Source organism: Gossypium arboreum, chromosome 11 (genome assembly GCF_025698485.1).
Source record: "Gossypium arboreum isolate Shixiya-1 chromosome 11, ASM2569848v2, whole genome shotgun sequence".
NCBI lineage: Eukaryota > Viridiplantae > Streptophyta > Magnoliopsida > Malvales > Malvaceae > Gossypium > Gossypium arboreum.
The window spans coordinates 72322948-72337392 of record NC_069080.1 but is presented as its reverse complement, the minus strand read 5'-3'; positions in this window follow the sequence as shown (position 1 = coordinate 72337392).

The following is a 14445-nucleotide window of genomic DNA, read 5'->3' as shown; positions in this document are numbered from 1 at the left end:
TGAATCATGGAAACTGTGTAATAGGTAAAGTCTACCCTAAAGGCAGATGCTGACAGCAGCAGTGGTGTGAATTGGAAAAATCACTAAAAACAGTAGGAATGGATTTAAATAGTGAATAAATTATTTAATCGAACCTTGATGAATCTACTTTCATATGGAAGAAACGAAACGGTCATATGAGTCGGATTTTAAGAGATATTTAAGTTTTCGTGGAACAGGGCCAGAGCGATTTCTGGATCCCCTAATTTGACTTTGGAAATTCATTATAAATTAACCAGATATAATTAGAAGTCATTCCATATATGTATAGATTCCTTTTCGAGTCTAGATTCTATAGAAATAAACGGTATCAGTATTGAAGCCCTGTACAGGGAGATATCCAAGTCATAATGCATGAAGGTCAGAATAGTCGAACCCTGTAACAGGGGAGACTTTAACTAATAAACTGTACTAATTGGCTCGACCAAAATTCTAGAAAAAAATTTGTGGATGGATATATGAGTCTAGTTTCAGGGAAAAATTACAAAACTGATTTTTGAGTTTTTGAACTCAAGATATGATTTTTAAGGTGATGACGCAGTTAGTCACCGTCTGGAAATTTTAAAATGGATCGTGAAAATAAGTGAATTTAGTCTGTGAACCCCTCGTGTCCGACTCCTAGAACGGTCTCTGCACGGGTGTTACAATTAAATTGGTATCAGAGCTACGGTTTAGTCGATTCTAGGACTACCGTAATATGTTTGGGTCTAGCTATACATGCCATTATGTGATTATTTGATAGTGGGGTGATTTCTGACATTTGCAAATGTGTTTACTTATAGTAATGGATCCCGATCCCGACCGAGCGGTAGCTGATGATCTTGAGAGTGTAGCGCCTGCTCCCGCACAAGGGACAGCATCGGCGGACTCTCAACCTATTGCTAGCAATCTGAATGATGAGGCTAGGCAAGCTTTTTATAGCGTGATGAATGATTGGTTCAACCAATACATTCGAACTAATACGGCTGTTCCACAACCTCCATTCCCGACAAACACAACCCCCGCACCTACGATACCTCCGGTAGCTGACCAAATAAGGTCAAATAAGCCCCCAGTTGACAGAATCCGAAAGCATGGGGCTACTGAATTTAAAGCTACGGACAGCGATGATGCCAAGCAAGCTGAATTTTGGTTGGACAACACTATTCGGGTACTCGACGAGCTATCTTGCACACCCGATGAGTGCCTAAAGTGTACTATCTCCTTGCTACGTGATTCTGCCTACTATTGGTGGAATACGTTGACTTCACAGCCCAGAGAGCAAGTAACTTGGGAGTTTTTCCAAACCGAGTTTCGAAAAAAGTATATCAGTCAGAGATTTATGGATCAAAAACGGAAGGAATTTCTTGAACTTAAACAAGGTTCCATGTCGGTTACCGACTATGAACGAAAATTTGTGAGGCTTAGCCGATACGCACGAGAATGCATTTCCTCAGAAGCCGTAATGTGTAACACCCCAAACCCGTGACCGTCACCGGATTTGACCACGTGGTGTTACCGGTCTTACTTCCCTTATTACTCTCTTTGCAATATTTGATTGCTGTTCCAGGCAGGCTAGCTAACTGCGTCACTGTCGCCTTAAAAATCATATCTCGATTTTCAAAACTCGGAAACTGATTCCATAAATTTTCCCTGAATTTAGACTCATATATCTATCGATGAATTTATTTCTAGAATTTTTGGTCAGGCCAATTGGTACAGTTTATTAGTTAAAGTCGCCCATGTTACAGGGGTCGACTACACTGACCTTCGCGCATTTCGACCTCGATATCTTCTCGTACAGAGCTTCAATGCTCATGACGTTTGTTTCTAATGAAACTAGACTCAAAGGGGAATCTGAACATATAAGGTACGACTTCCAATTCCTTCTGGATAATTTATGGTAAATTTTCAAAGTCGAGATAGGGGATCCAGAAACCGTTCTGGCCCTGTCTCACGAGAACTTTAATATCTCTCAGTATACTGCTCATATGGTCGTTTCGTTTCATCCATATGAAAATAGATTCATTAAGGTTCAATTTCATAGTTTATTCACTATTTAATTCTACTTATACTATTTTTAGTGATTTTTGAATCTCATATCACTGCTACTGTCCGCAACAGTTACTGCAGTAGACTATGCCAATTTCATGAATCTTTCCTTGACCTTACTAATCATCCATCATACATGACACAAGTTATGGCCACCTTATCAAAATTAAAGTTTCTAAGACTCGTGGCTATAGGTTCTAGCATCCCACTCAACGACCACATAGGCCATTTTTCACATGGCTTAAAGTTTACAACCCACAATTCAACAAAACATAATAGCCTATACATGCCAAATGTTCTCCTAGTTCAACTACGAAGACAATACCAAAAGATTTCCAGCCGGTGTGATGACTTCAACAATGGTTCCAAGCATGCAAACAATACGAGTCCAAGAGACCTAAAATGGGTGACAAGAAAACACCGAGTGAGTTTATAACTTAGTAAGTCATAAGCATTCAACAACCATCCATTAATAAAGTTACCACAACATGAAACAATAAACGAGGCTAGGTACTCATCCATATCAAAACTATACCATAATTCCTCGGACCTTTCGGTTCAATCGCATACCAAGTCATACATCCACATTTCATATTCCACACAACAAGATATTTAAGGCATTTTCACACACTAACTCATTTCCACCACAACCATACAATTTCAATCATCACATAGATTTAAAGCTTACCAAGCTCAACCCCGAGCATGAACATATTGCCTATTCGTCATGAGCTCAAGGTACTTACCCGATCCGTTGCCCATACTCAACTCAATGGAGACACACCCTCCATATAATTGTCCGATCGGATATATATATATATATAGAGTACGCACACACAGTGCTTAATAGTCGATTTCGCACACTTAGTGCCATGCGATTTAAGCCCGCACACATAGTGCCATACCCTTCGAGCTCGCACACTTAGTGCCATATATTTCCAGCATGCACACTTAGTGCCATATATTTCCAGCATGCACACTTAGTGCTAATCTCGTCACCGTATCCATTTATACCCGCACACTTAGTGCCGAGACCAATACTTTAAGCATTTTACTACCTTTATACATTCAACAATGGCATCATTCCATACACATACATTTCCATTTACACATCAACTCATTAAACACAATTGCATATATATTATGATCATTTAAATCAATACCAAATATATGCTTAATGACTTACCTTATATTGGATGAAACGATTTCCGATCGGCTACTCGATTATCTTTGCTTTGCCTTTGTTTGATTTTCCCCTTTGATGTCTTGATCTAGAATAAATACATTTAGTAGTAAATTTTTTATTCTAATGTACAACATCATGAATCAACTCAACCGAATTATCTCTATCACCCGAACTAAAATTCGCACCTTAACTTCATCTCATTACCCTTAAAGTCCGAATGCACACATACACAATTTATATACAAATTTCATCCTCACAATGTATATAATTCATTCGCCATTCACCACTCACCTAACAAAACTTCATATCAAATTTCCATGACCGATCACACCTATACTTACATTCCATATAGCCGAACATTACTTGTATATGTACCCATAAATTAAATGTGAGAATTTAGCAAAGTTACCTTTGAAAGACTCACCCGAACAACATGGAAATGTCCACTTTGGACAGCATTGAATTTTCAAATGAGACATGCATTAAACTTAATCGAATTTGTCATAAAATTTACAATATTGGACAGCATGTAAAAGCAAATTAAGGCAGCATAATAAGATAGTCACAATTGCACACGTCAACACATATTTGAGCAGCCATACCACACCATTTACTTCACCATTTAGCCACGGTTTCAGGAGCAAATTAATCCACACTCACCAAACAAAACTATCAAAATCTTACATGCATGTCGCATGCAACAACAATCTCAAGCATCGCAACACTTAAAACCGAACAACTTAGGAAGAAATATAAAATATTTGCAAAGAATCGATGAAAATTCCTCCAAGATGGAAATCACCTATTTGATTTGCTCCATTGTATTTCTCTATTATTGCTTCCTCTTCTTCTTCTAGTTATAACAATTGCAAAAGAAAGAAAACATGAACACTCCTTCTTCTTCTCAAGTCATGGTAATTGTAACAAAAATGAGAATGGATGAACAACAAGGATTTTTCTTTTTCTTCCTCAACTCACGGCAATGGGGGACATTCACCATTCTCTTATTTTTTTTTATTTCTTTACTACTAGCTTTCTATTTTATTGTTTCCTACATACATCACTAGCCTAACATGTTGGAAACATGTTTCCCTTGCCCATCACTCTTGTCATGGCGGCCATTAGCTAATATCAAAGGGAATTTGACATGCAAGTCCACCCTTTGATTACATGCACTAATAGGCCACTTACATTTGCCTAGCACATTTCTAAGTTTTCTCACATAAGTCCTAATCACAAAAATTCATCTACAATTAAGCAAAATCCAAACATGAAATTTTCACACATTCATATTCACATATTCTAGACAATAAATATTACGTTCCAACATTTCAGTGACTCGGTTTAGCGGTCCCGAAACTACTTCCCGACTAGGGTCAATTTTGGGCTGTCACAGTAATGTGTAAACATTTCGAGGATGGACTGAATGATGATATAAAGCTGTATGTTGGCATCTTGGAAATCTGAGAATTTGTGGTACTTGTTGAGCGAGCTTGCAAAGCCGAGGAGCTCAGTATGGAGAAAAGAAAAGCTGATATAGGAGCAAAGGTGTTTCGTAAGAGGTCTTCGGGGAGGCGCTTTCAACAATCATCGAAAAATTTTAGAGATGATTCGGGCCGATCTAGAGACACTTCGGGTTTTTCTAGACGAGACCGTGATCGACCCCCTGTGAGTGCACGAGTCACTTCGGTCGCTAGTGTTGGAAATGACCGTCGAGACAGAACGGAGTGTCAGTATTGTGGTAAATGGCACTCGGGGAGTTGTAGATTCCATGACCGCTCCTGTTACAAGTGTGGATCAGTTGACCACTTCAATAAAGATTGCTCGAGGTTGTCTGAACAGAATGTAAATCAGAGTGGGAAACCGGGTGCTACCACTGCTCGAGGTAGACCATCTAGAAATACGGGCAATGCTAGTGGTGGTCAGAGAGGATCTAGAGATGCTACGACCAGATTTGAGGCTCGTGCTCTGCTAGGGCTTATGCTATCTGGCGACGCGAGGATGCTTCCTCGCCGGATGTTATTACCAGTACTTTTACTCTCTTTGATACTAATGTGATTGCTTTGATTGACCACGGTTCTACTCATTCTTATATATGTGAAACCTTAGCATCCAAGAAGACTTTACCTATTGAGTCTCTTGAGTTCGTAATTCGGTGTCAAATCCCTTGGGTCATTACGTGCTTGTCGACAAAGTGTGTAAGAAATGTCCCTAGTAATTCGAGGTTCTGTTTTCCGCGGACTTGATGCTTTTGCCGTTCGATGAATTTGATGTTATTCTTGGTTTGGATTGGTTGACCGTGCATGATGCGGTTGTGAATTGCAAAAGCAAGACTATTTATTTGAGGTGCGCAAATAACGAGATAATCCGAGTTGAGTCTACGGACTTAAAGGGGTTGCCAGCTGTAAAATCATCAATGTTGGCCCAGAAATATGTAAGAAAGGGTGCGAAGCATACCTTGCGTATGTACTTGATGACAAAGAGTTAGAAAAGAAACCCGAATCGTGCTTGGGTGGTTCGTGAATACCGGATGTTTTTCCCAGGAATTACCGGCTTTACCACCTGTTCGGGAGGTAGAGTTTGGTATTCAGCTTGTACCTGGGACTACGCCGATTTCGATAGCTCCGTATCGTATGGCACCAACCGAGTTAAAAGAGTTGAAAGCTCAGTTGCAAGAATTGACGGATAGAGGTTTCGCTCGACCAAGTTTCTCACCTTGGGGTGCACCAGTATTGTTTGTGAAAAAGAAGGACGGAACCATGAGGTTGTGCATCGATTATCGTCAGCTGAATAAGGTGACAATAAAGAATAAATATCCGATGCCACGTATTGACGATTTGTTTGATCAACTAAAGGAGCCTCGGTGTTTTCAAAGATAGATTTGAGATCGGGTTATTACGGTTCTAATTCGAGATTCGGATATACCCAAAGCGCTTTCGAGCGAGATACGGTCACTATGAGTTCTTAGTGATGCCGTTTGGGCTCACTAATGCCCTGCGGTATTTATGGATTTGATGAATCGGATCTTCAAACCGTATTTGGATCGGTTTATAGTCGTGTTTATCGATGATATTTTGGTTTATTCGAAATGAAACCGATCATGTTGAACACACAGGATTAGTGTTGCAAATTTTACGGGATAAGCGGTTATATGCTAAGTTCAAGAAGTGTGAGTTACGGTTAGAGAGGTTAGCTTCTTGGGTCATGTGGTATCCGCATCGAATATTCGAGTTGACCGAGCAAAATTTCAGCCATACTTAGCTGGAAGCCTCAGAAATATTCTCGAGGTTCGGAGCTTTTTGGGACTTAGGTTACTACCGACGGTTTGTGAAAGGTTTCTCGATGATAGCCACACCAATGACGAAACTACTTGGAAGGATGTTAAGTTTGAATGGACGGAAAAGTGTCGAGAAAAGTTTGAACAATTGAAAACTCACTTGACTAAGCTCGATTACTAGTGCGGCCGAATCGGGCAAGGAGTTCGTCATTTATAGTGATGCATCCCTACTTGGGTTGGGTTGCGTATTGATGCAAGAAGGTCGAGTTGTGGCCTATGCGTCGAGACATTAAAGCCACATGAGAAAAATTATCCAACCCATGATCTCGAACTAGCTGCCATCGTATTCGCTTTGAAAATATGGCGACACTACTTATTTGGTGAGAAGTGCCATGTATATTTGGATCAAAAAAGTCTCAAATATTTGATGACTCAAAGAGACTTGAATCTGCGACAAAGACGTTGGCTCGAGTTGTTAAAAGATTATGAGCTTGTCATTGACTATCACCCGAGAAAGGCTAATGTGGTTGCGGACGCCTTAAGTCGTAAATCACCGTTTGCTTTCTGACGATGAATGTACACTTGTGCATTCTATCCGACAATGTGTTAGTGGCAGAATTAAAGGCCAAACCATTATTGATTCATCAAATTCGTGAAGCCCAGAAAGTTGATGATGAATTAGCTGCAAAACGGGCTGAATGTGTTTCAAATATGGAATCAGAGTTTCAAATTGATGATGACGATTGTTTGAGGTTCAGAAGTCGGTTGTGTGTTCCAAGAAATTCAAGACTCATTTTGATGATTCTGAACGAAGCTCATTGTAGCCGAATGTCAATTCACCCGGGGAGTACGAAAATGTACAACGATCTGAGACGTCAGTTTTGGTGGCATGGTATGAAACGAGACATTTCTGATTTTGTTTCGAAAGTGTTTAATATGTCAGCAAGTGAAGGCGGAACATCAAGTGCCTACGGGTTTACTTCAGCCGATCATGATACCTGAATAGAAATGGGATCGAGTCACGATGGATTTTGTATCTGGGTTGCCATTGTCAGCAAGTAAGAAAGATGCGATTTGGGTTGTTGTTGATAGACTGACTAAGTCGGCTCACTTTATCAACGTACGCACGGATTTTTCAATGGATAAACTAGCTGAATTGTATGTTTCTCATATTGTGAGATTACATGGGGTACCTACTTCTATTGTGTCGGATAGAGATCCGAGATTCACCTCACGATTTTGGAAGAAATTGCAAGAAGCTTTGGGTACCAAGTTGCATTTTAGCACCGCTTTTCACCCCTAAATCGATGGTCAATCCGAGCGGATAATTCAGATACTTGAGGATATGTTGAGATGTTGCATCCTCGAGTTTAGTGGTTCATGGGAGCGGTATTTACCTTTGATTGAATTAAACACAACAATAGTTTTCAATCAAGTATTAAGATGGCACCTTACGAGGCTTTGTACGATCGTAAATGCCGTACACTATTGTCTTGGACCGAGCTCGGTGAAAGTAAAATTTTGAATTGATTTGATTAAAGATCTTGAAGCAGAAAGTAAAAGTAATCCGTGAAAGTCGAAGGCGACCATAGGTCGTCAGAAATCGTATGCGGATTTGAAACGAAAAGACATTGAATATCAGGTGGGAGATAAAGTGTTTCTTAAAGTTTTGCCTTGGAAAAAGATACTCAGATTTGGCTGTAAGGGCAAGTTGAGTCCGAGATTCATTGGGCCGTACGAAATCTCCGAACGAGTTGGTCCAGTTGCGTATAGATTGATTTTGCCCCCTGAACTTGAAAAGATTCACGACGTCTTTCATGTTTCGATGCTTCAACGTTATAGATCTAATCCGTCGCACGTAATTAATCCATCAGAGGTTGAAATTCAATTCGACATGAGTTATGAAGAAGAGCCGATTCGTATCCTAGCTCGTGAAGTGAAAGAGTTACGAAACAAAAAGGTTCCTTTAGTAAAAGTGTTATGGCTCAAACACGGGATAGAAGAAGCTACTTGGGAACCCGAGAACTCTATGAAAGAGCGATACCCAAACCTATTTACCGGTAAGATTTTCGGGGACAAAAATTTCTTAAGTGGGGGAGAGTTGTGACAGCCCTAAAGTGACCCTAGTCGGAAAGCGGTTTCGGGACCACTAAACCGAGTCACCAAATTATTTGAATATGATATTTATTGTCTAAAATATGTGATTATGAATGTGTGAAAGTTTTAAGCTTCGATTTAGTAAATTGCATGTGAATTTAGTCAATAGGACTTATGTGTGACACTTTTGAAATGTGATAGGTTAATCTATAAGGATCTATTAGTGCATGTAATCAAAAGGGTGGACTTGCATGTCAATTTCCCCCATTTAATTACTAGTGGCCAGCCATGACAAAGGGTGATGGGCAAAACATGTCATAAACATGTTATGTTAGTGATTTATGTTAGGAAAAATAAAATAAGGAGTATGGGTAATAAAATAATAATGCAAAGGGAGGAGTGATGAAAAAAAATTTGTCTCATCCATGTCCCCCCCCCATTGCCGTGAATTGAAGAAAGAAAACAAAAAAAAAAGTGTTCATTCTTGAACATCTTTAACCGAATAGAGGAAAGAAAGGAAGGGAGAAAATCGGCTATGGTGGTTTGCTAGACTAAGCTCAAGAGCAAAGGGGAACTAAATCCGATAAAGGGAAGGAAAAAGTGGTCGAATAGCCATCGAAATCGTTCGACAACATCCGAGGTAAGTTTTCGAGCAATGAGACTTAGTTTATGATTTGATTAAGTCATGATGTATGAGCATAACAAATATACGGTGATATGATGATTCTACTTGAAATATATGTTGAGTTAATTAGTCTATACGTATGACGGGTAGCCGTATGTGCATAGAGATCGTGTCATAAAGCAAACTAAACCATCTTTGTTTGTATGTGGCTAGTGAGCGAAAATGGATTGATTATGTCGTGACTTGTGTTTGAACTCTAATTATGAAAATGAAATATAGATGTGTCATGATTTATTGATATGTGCATGAATATTTGGATGATAATCGGGCTAAGTCCCGAAGGCATTTGCGCTAGTGACTAGTTAGGGCTAAGTCCGAAGGCATTTGTGCGAGTTACTATATCCGGCTAAGTCCGAAGGCATTTGTACGAGATACTATATCCGGGCTAAGTCCGAAGGCATTTGTGCGAGATACTATATCCGGGCTAAGTCCCGAAGGCATTTGTGCGAGTTACTATATCCGGGCTATGTCCCGAAGGTATTCGAGCGAGTAGCTATATCCGGTTCAATCCCGAAGGTACTTGGCTTGGGAATGAGCGACCTTGCTGTAATAGTTTCAATTAATATGCTCGTAAAATCCCAGCAATGAGGTATGTCTCGTATATGCATTGATTTAGTTGATCCCTTACAAATAGTATTCGCTCAGTCGATAAATGAGCTACCGGCCTTTGGCTAAGTTGATCTTTTGTGTATGAATATAAGGGTTGGTAATGTGAAGTAAGTATGATATTGAGAATTTGTGCATATGAAATTATCCATTTAGCCATATGAATGTTACACTTTAGTTGTGTCAAATTTTATGGCTCAAAACTTACTAAGCATTAAATGCTTACTTTCTTTGAATCTTTGTTTTATAGATTTTGGTTCGTCAGCTATCGGACTCGGGATTGTCGAAGTCAAAGTCGTCCACACTATCAAACCCCCTTTTGGTACACTTTTGGTTGAACTTTGAAATGGCATGTATAGGACTACCCTTTTTGTTGTGGGTCATGTACCCTTCGGTTTTGTATAAATTTGGATAGCCATGCGAAAATGGCTTATATATATTTTTGAGCATAATGTTATAATCATTTTGTATGTATATGGTTATTGAGAGGTGTGGATATGCTTGGCAATGATTGGCCATTGGAATGGTTAATCACAATCATACTTTGTGCTATATATGCTAAAGGGTTAGTTGAATCATGGAAGCTGTAATAGGTAAAGTCTACCCGAAGGCGATCTTGACAAAGAAGATGGTGTGAATTTGAAAAATCACTAAAAATAGTATGAATGGATTTAAATAGTGAATAAATTATGTAATCGAACCTTGATGAATCTAGTTTCATATGGAAGAAACAAAATGGTCATATGAGTCGGATTTTAAGAGATATTTAAGTTTTCGTGGAACAGGGCCAAAGCGATTTCTGGATCCCCTGATCTGACCTTGGAAATTCATTATAAATTAACCAGAGATAATTAGAAGTCATGCCATATATTTATAGATTTATTTTCAAGTCTAGTTTCTATAGAAACAAACGGAATCAGTATTGAATCCCTGTACAGGGAGATATCCAAGTCTTAATGCATGAAGGTCGAATAGTCGAACCACGTAATGGGGAGACTTTAACTAATAAAGCTGTACTAATTGGCTCGACCAAAAATTCTAGAAAAAATTTGTGGATGGATATATGAGTCTAGTTTTAGGAAAATTACAAAACTGATTTTCTAGTTTTGGAACTCAAGATATGATTTTTAAGGTGACAAGGACGCAGCTTAGTCACCGTCTGGAAATTTTAAAATGGATTGTGAAAATAAGTGAATTTAGTCATGAACCCCTCGTGTCCGACTCAGAAGCGGTCTCAGTGCACGGGTGTTACAGAACATCAAAGTTTCAAACATTCCAAATTGAGCATTTTATCACTAAAACATAGGTGTCTCCCCTCATCTAAGTGATTTTCTGATAATGAAATAAATAACCCCTCACACTGAAGATGTACATTGCCCTCAATGTACAAAGATATATAATAGTGATATAAAGATAATATCAGAAGAGAGAGAGAGAGAAGTGAAACTTCCTGAATGTTGAATTGAATCCATGAATTGGAGGTATGGAGAATAATCGACCAAGACAATGATCAGATTGGAGGAGGATACTCTGATGGTGGTAGAGGTTGGGTTCCACAACCACAGTGTCCAGTGAAGAGGTTATCGCAGTGGTCGGGTAGGACATAGCAGTCGTGGAGAACCTTTTCCAGTGGAGTTTCAAGTGTCTAAGTGATGGTGAGCTTTGGAGCTCTTTATAACTGTGATAAAATCAAGAAGTCTTTAGGAAATATAAAGAAGCATAATTACTCGTAATGAAATAGCCGAAACTATAAATTGTTCAATAAAAATTATAAAACCTAAAAATGAAATAGTATTAAAGGAAAATAAAATAAAAGTATTTTAAGAAGATAAATAAAGATAAAAGTGAAAATAAAAATAATAAATAAAAAGTCTTTAAACATCGTCATCGTTGGATGGTTCGCGAGGTGGTGGTGGCGATGAGATGTGAAGGTGCTAAAAAATCTGATGTAGAGTAGCATCAATGTGATCAAAGCGCTGAAAACAATGCTACTCAAATTGAGTAAGGTACTCAGAGATGTCAGAGTATGAAGTAGCCGCATGAATTGGATAATGGATGGGTGGTGGCTGTGACGGTGGGTCCTCATGACGTGGAGGGACATCATCAGTAATGTCCTCTGGGTCCTCCTCCTCGGCGGATTGGACCAGCCGGTGCTGGGGAGGGTCAAATCCACGTTGTCGCTCGATCATCCTCATTTGTAACATACTCGAAATGCCCTGTGGGGACATCTGACCAATGAAGGTGAGGGAATATGCTTGCGCTGCCATGTTGAGAAGGCCAAAATACTGCGCCAGGCGAGTCATATAAGGGCCGATGGATATGACTCCCTTCCTATACCGCTCACTTTGACAGCGAATGGTGAGGGCAATAAAATAGGCAAGGTCAAAGACGTGCCTGTTCGCCATGCTCCATAAAAAGTAGGTGTCATGAGTGTTGACGACGCCGGTGCTCTCTGGTCGCCCTGTCAGAGTGTGGGCCAAGATGGCGTGTAAGTACCTCAGGGATGGGGCGAGGGTCGATGCCTTAGAGCGGTTGGGGTCATAATTGGCCGAGTCAGGGATAAAGCACTCCAACACTTTGAAGGAGAATAGTGGATATGGCGATGGAGGGTGTCGAGTTTGTTGTCGTCCATGAACTCCTCCGTATATAGCCCTAGTACAATTCTGAACTCAGGCACGCTCAACTGGCGCACTAAATCACCGAGACGGAACTGGACCGTTCCAAGATCATTGAACTGTGTCATGATGACTTAAAGGTGGAAGGTCGAGCAGGGTTCGAGTGTGAGCTCGAAGGATGTCGGCTCGATGATCTCGAAAAAGAGGCCCTATGGGTCAGTCGTCAAAATGGCTCGGATCATGTCAGCCAGTTGGATTTGTTTAAGTGCTGCCCAATCAATGCAATGGCCCATACTTAGGGGTCAGGCCCATAGTATCTAAAAAAGTTCCTCTTGTAGTCCCAAGGGAAACTAGAGGAATGGATACCTGATTTCCGCAGTAGGACCCAATAATGATACTGATCTTTTCCTCTTGTACGAGGCGGGGACGGCGGTTTTCTTGCCACGTGGATTTGACATGGTATCTACAATGGCAAGATGAAGTTATAGAAATACCCCCCAAGAACAGCATGGAAAGGTATGTAAGCATGTTAAAATTAAAGAAGAATACTTCATGGGTATCATAGGCAAAAGGGAAGATGTACCGAAAAGTAACTTAATCCTAATGGAAAGATATATCAAGTTATTAGTAACAATAAGAACATGAGAATGGTGCTAAATAGAATACCTAGTGAATGAATGCATGTGTGATTGATAATATGTAATATGGTGTGGGTAAGCATGAAATCCATGGAAACAAGAGAAAAATGGATGAATGTAGCATAATGTATCGACTAAAATGGAAAATTTCTAATAAAGAGTATAAGCATTACTATCATTAGAACCATGAATATTAAGTAAAATAGTTAAATAACACAATAAAAAATCATAAAATTAGTAAAAGAATTTAGGAGAATAGAGAGAAAAGAGTGAACAAACGCAATAGCTTGGTAGAGGGAGGAGTTTGGGTCGTCGATGGTGGTGCTGTGGTCAGCGCACGAGCGTGGAAAGGAGGGTGTGTGAAAGGATTCCGGTGACTAGGGTTTGATATTTCGGGAAGGGGATGATGAATAGGGGGTTTATATAGATTTTGGGGCACATGGTTGTGGGACACTCCCGTGTGTCCTAATTTTAGCCCGTGTGTATCGTGATTTTCAAATTTGGGCTCGTCTGAAATTCGGCCCACACCCGTGTTCTTTGGGCGTGTCGATGCACACGACCGTGTCATATGGCCATGTTCTAATTCATTCGCTTCTCCCATGCCCGTGTACGTATGTCCACGCCTGTGTTGTTTTGTCAGTCTTGACCACAGGTAGTGAGCACGAGCATGTCACACGGCCATGTTGTTTTCTCAGTTTCAACCATGGCCTTTAGACACGGGCGTGTCGCACACCGTGTTGTTTTGACAGATTCACCCACGGCCATGTCACACGGTCGTGGCAACTTATTGACTCCCATGTTGGGGGGAAATTTTGACCTATTTTCACACGGCCGTATCGCACGGTCGTGTTGCCTTCCGTGGTATGGGCACGGCCTAAGGTACGCCGTGTGCCTGGCCGTGTGGTTCTGGAAAACCTGTGTTCAGTGACTCAGTTAGTGAATTAAATGTTCAAAACTAAAATTTAAAGAAGTTAACACTGTTAGTGCTCGGGTTGCCTCCTGAGAAGCACTTATTTATAGTCTAAGTTTGACTTACCTCTCTGTTGCATGGTCATGGTGGTGCGAGAAGTTTACACTCCTCATCCCTGCTATCAATTTTATCAAAATAAGGTTTTAGATGAGTACTATTTACCATGAACGTACCGAATTTGGGATGAATTACCTCGATTGTGCCATATGGGAAAATGCTAAGTATCGTAAGAGGGATTTCTCCATTAGGTTCAGAGGTGGCAATCCGAGGGTCTGCTGCATGTAATAGTACTTTTTCTCCG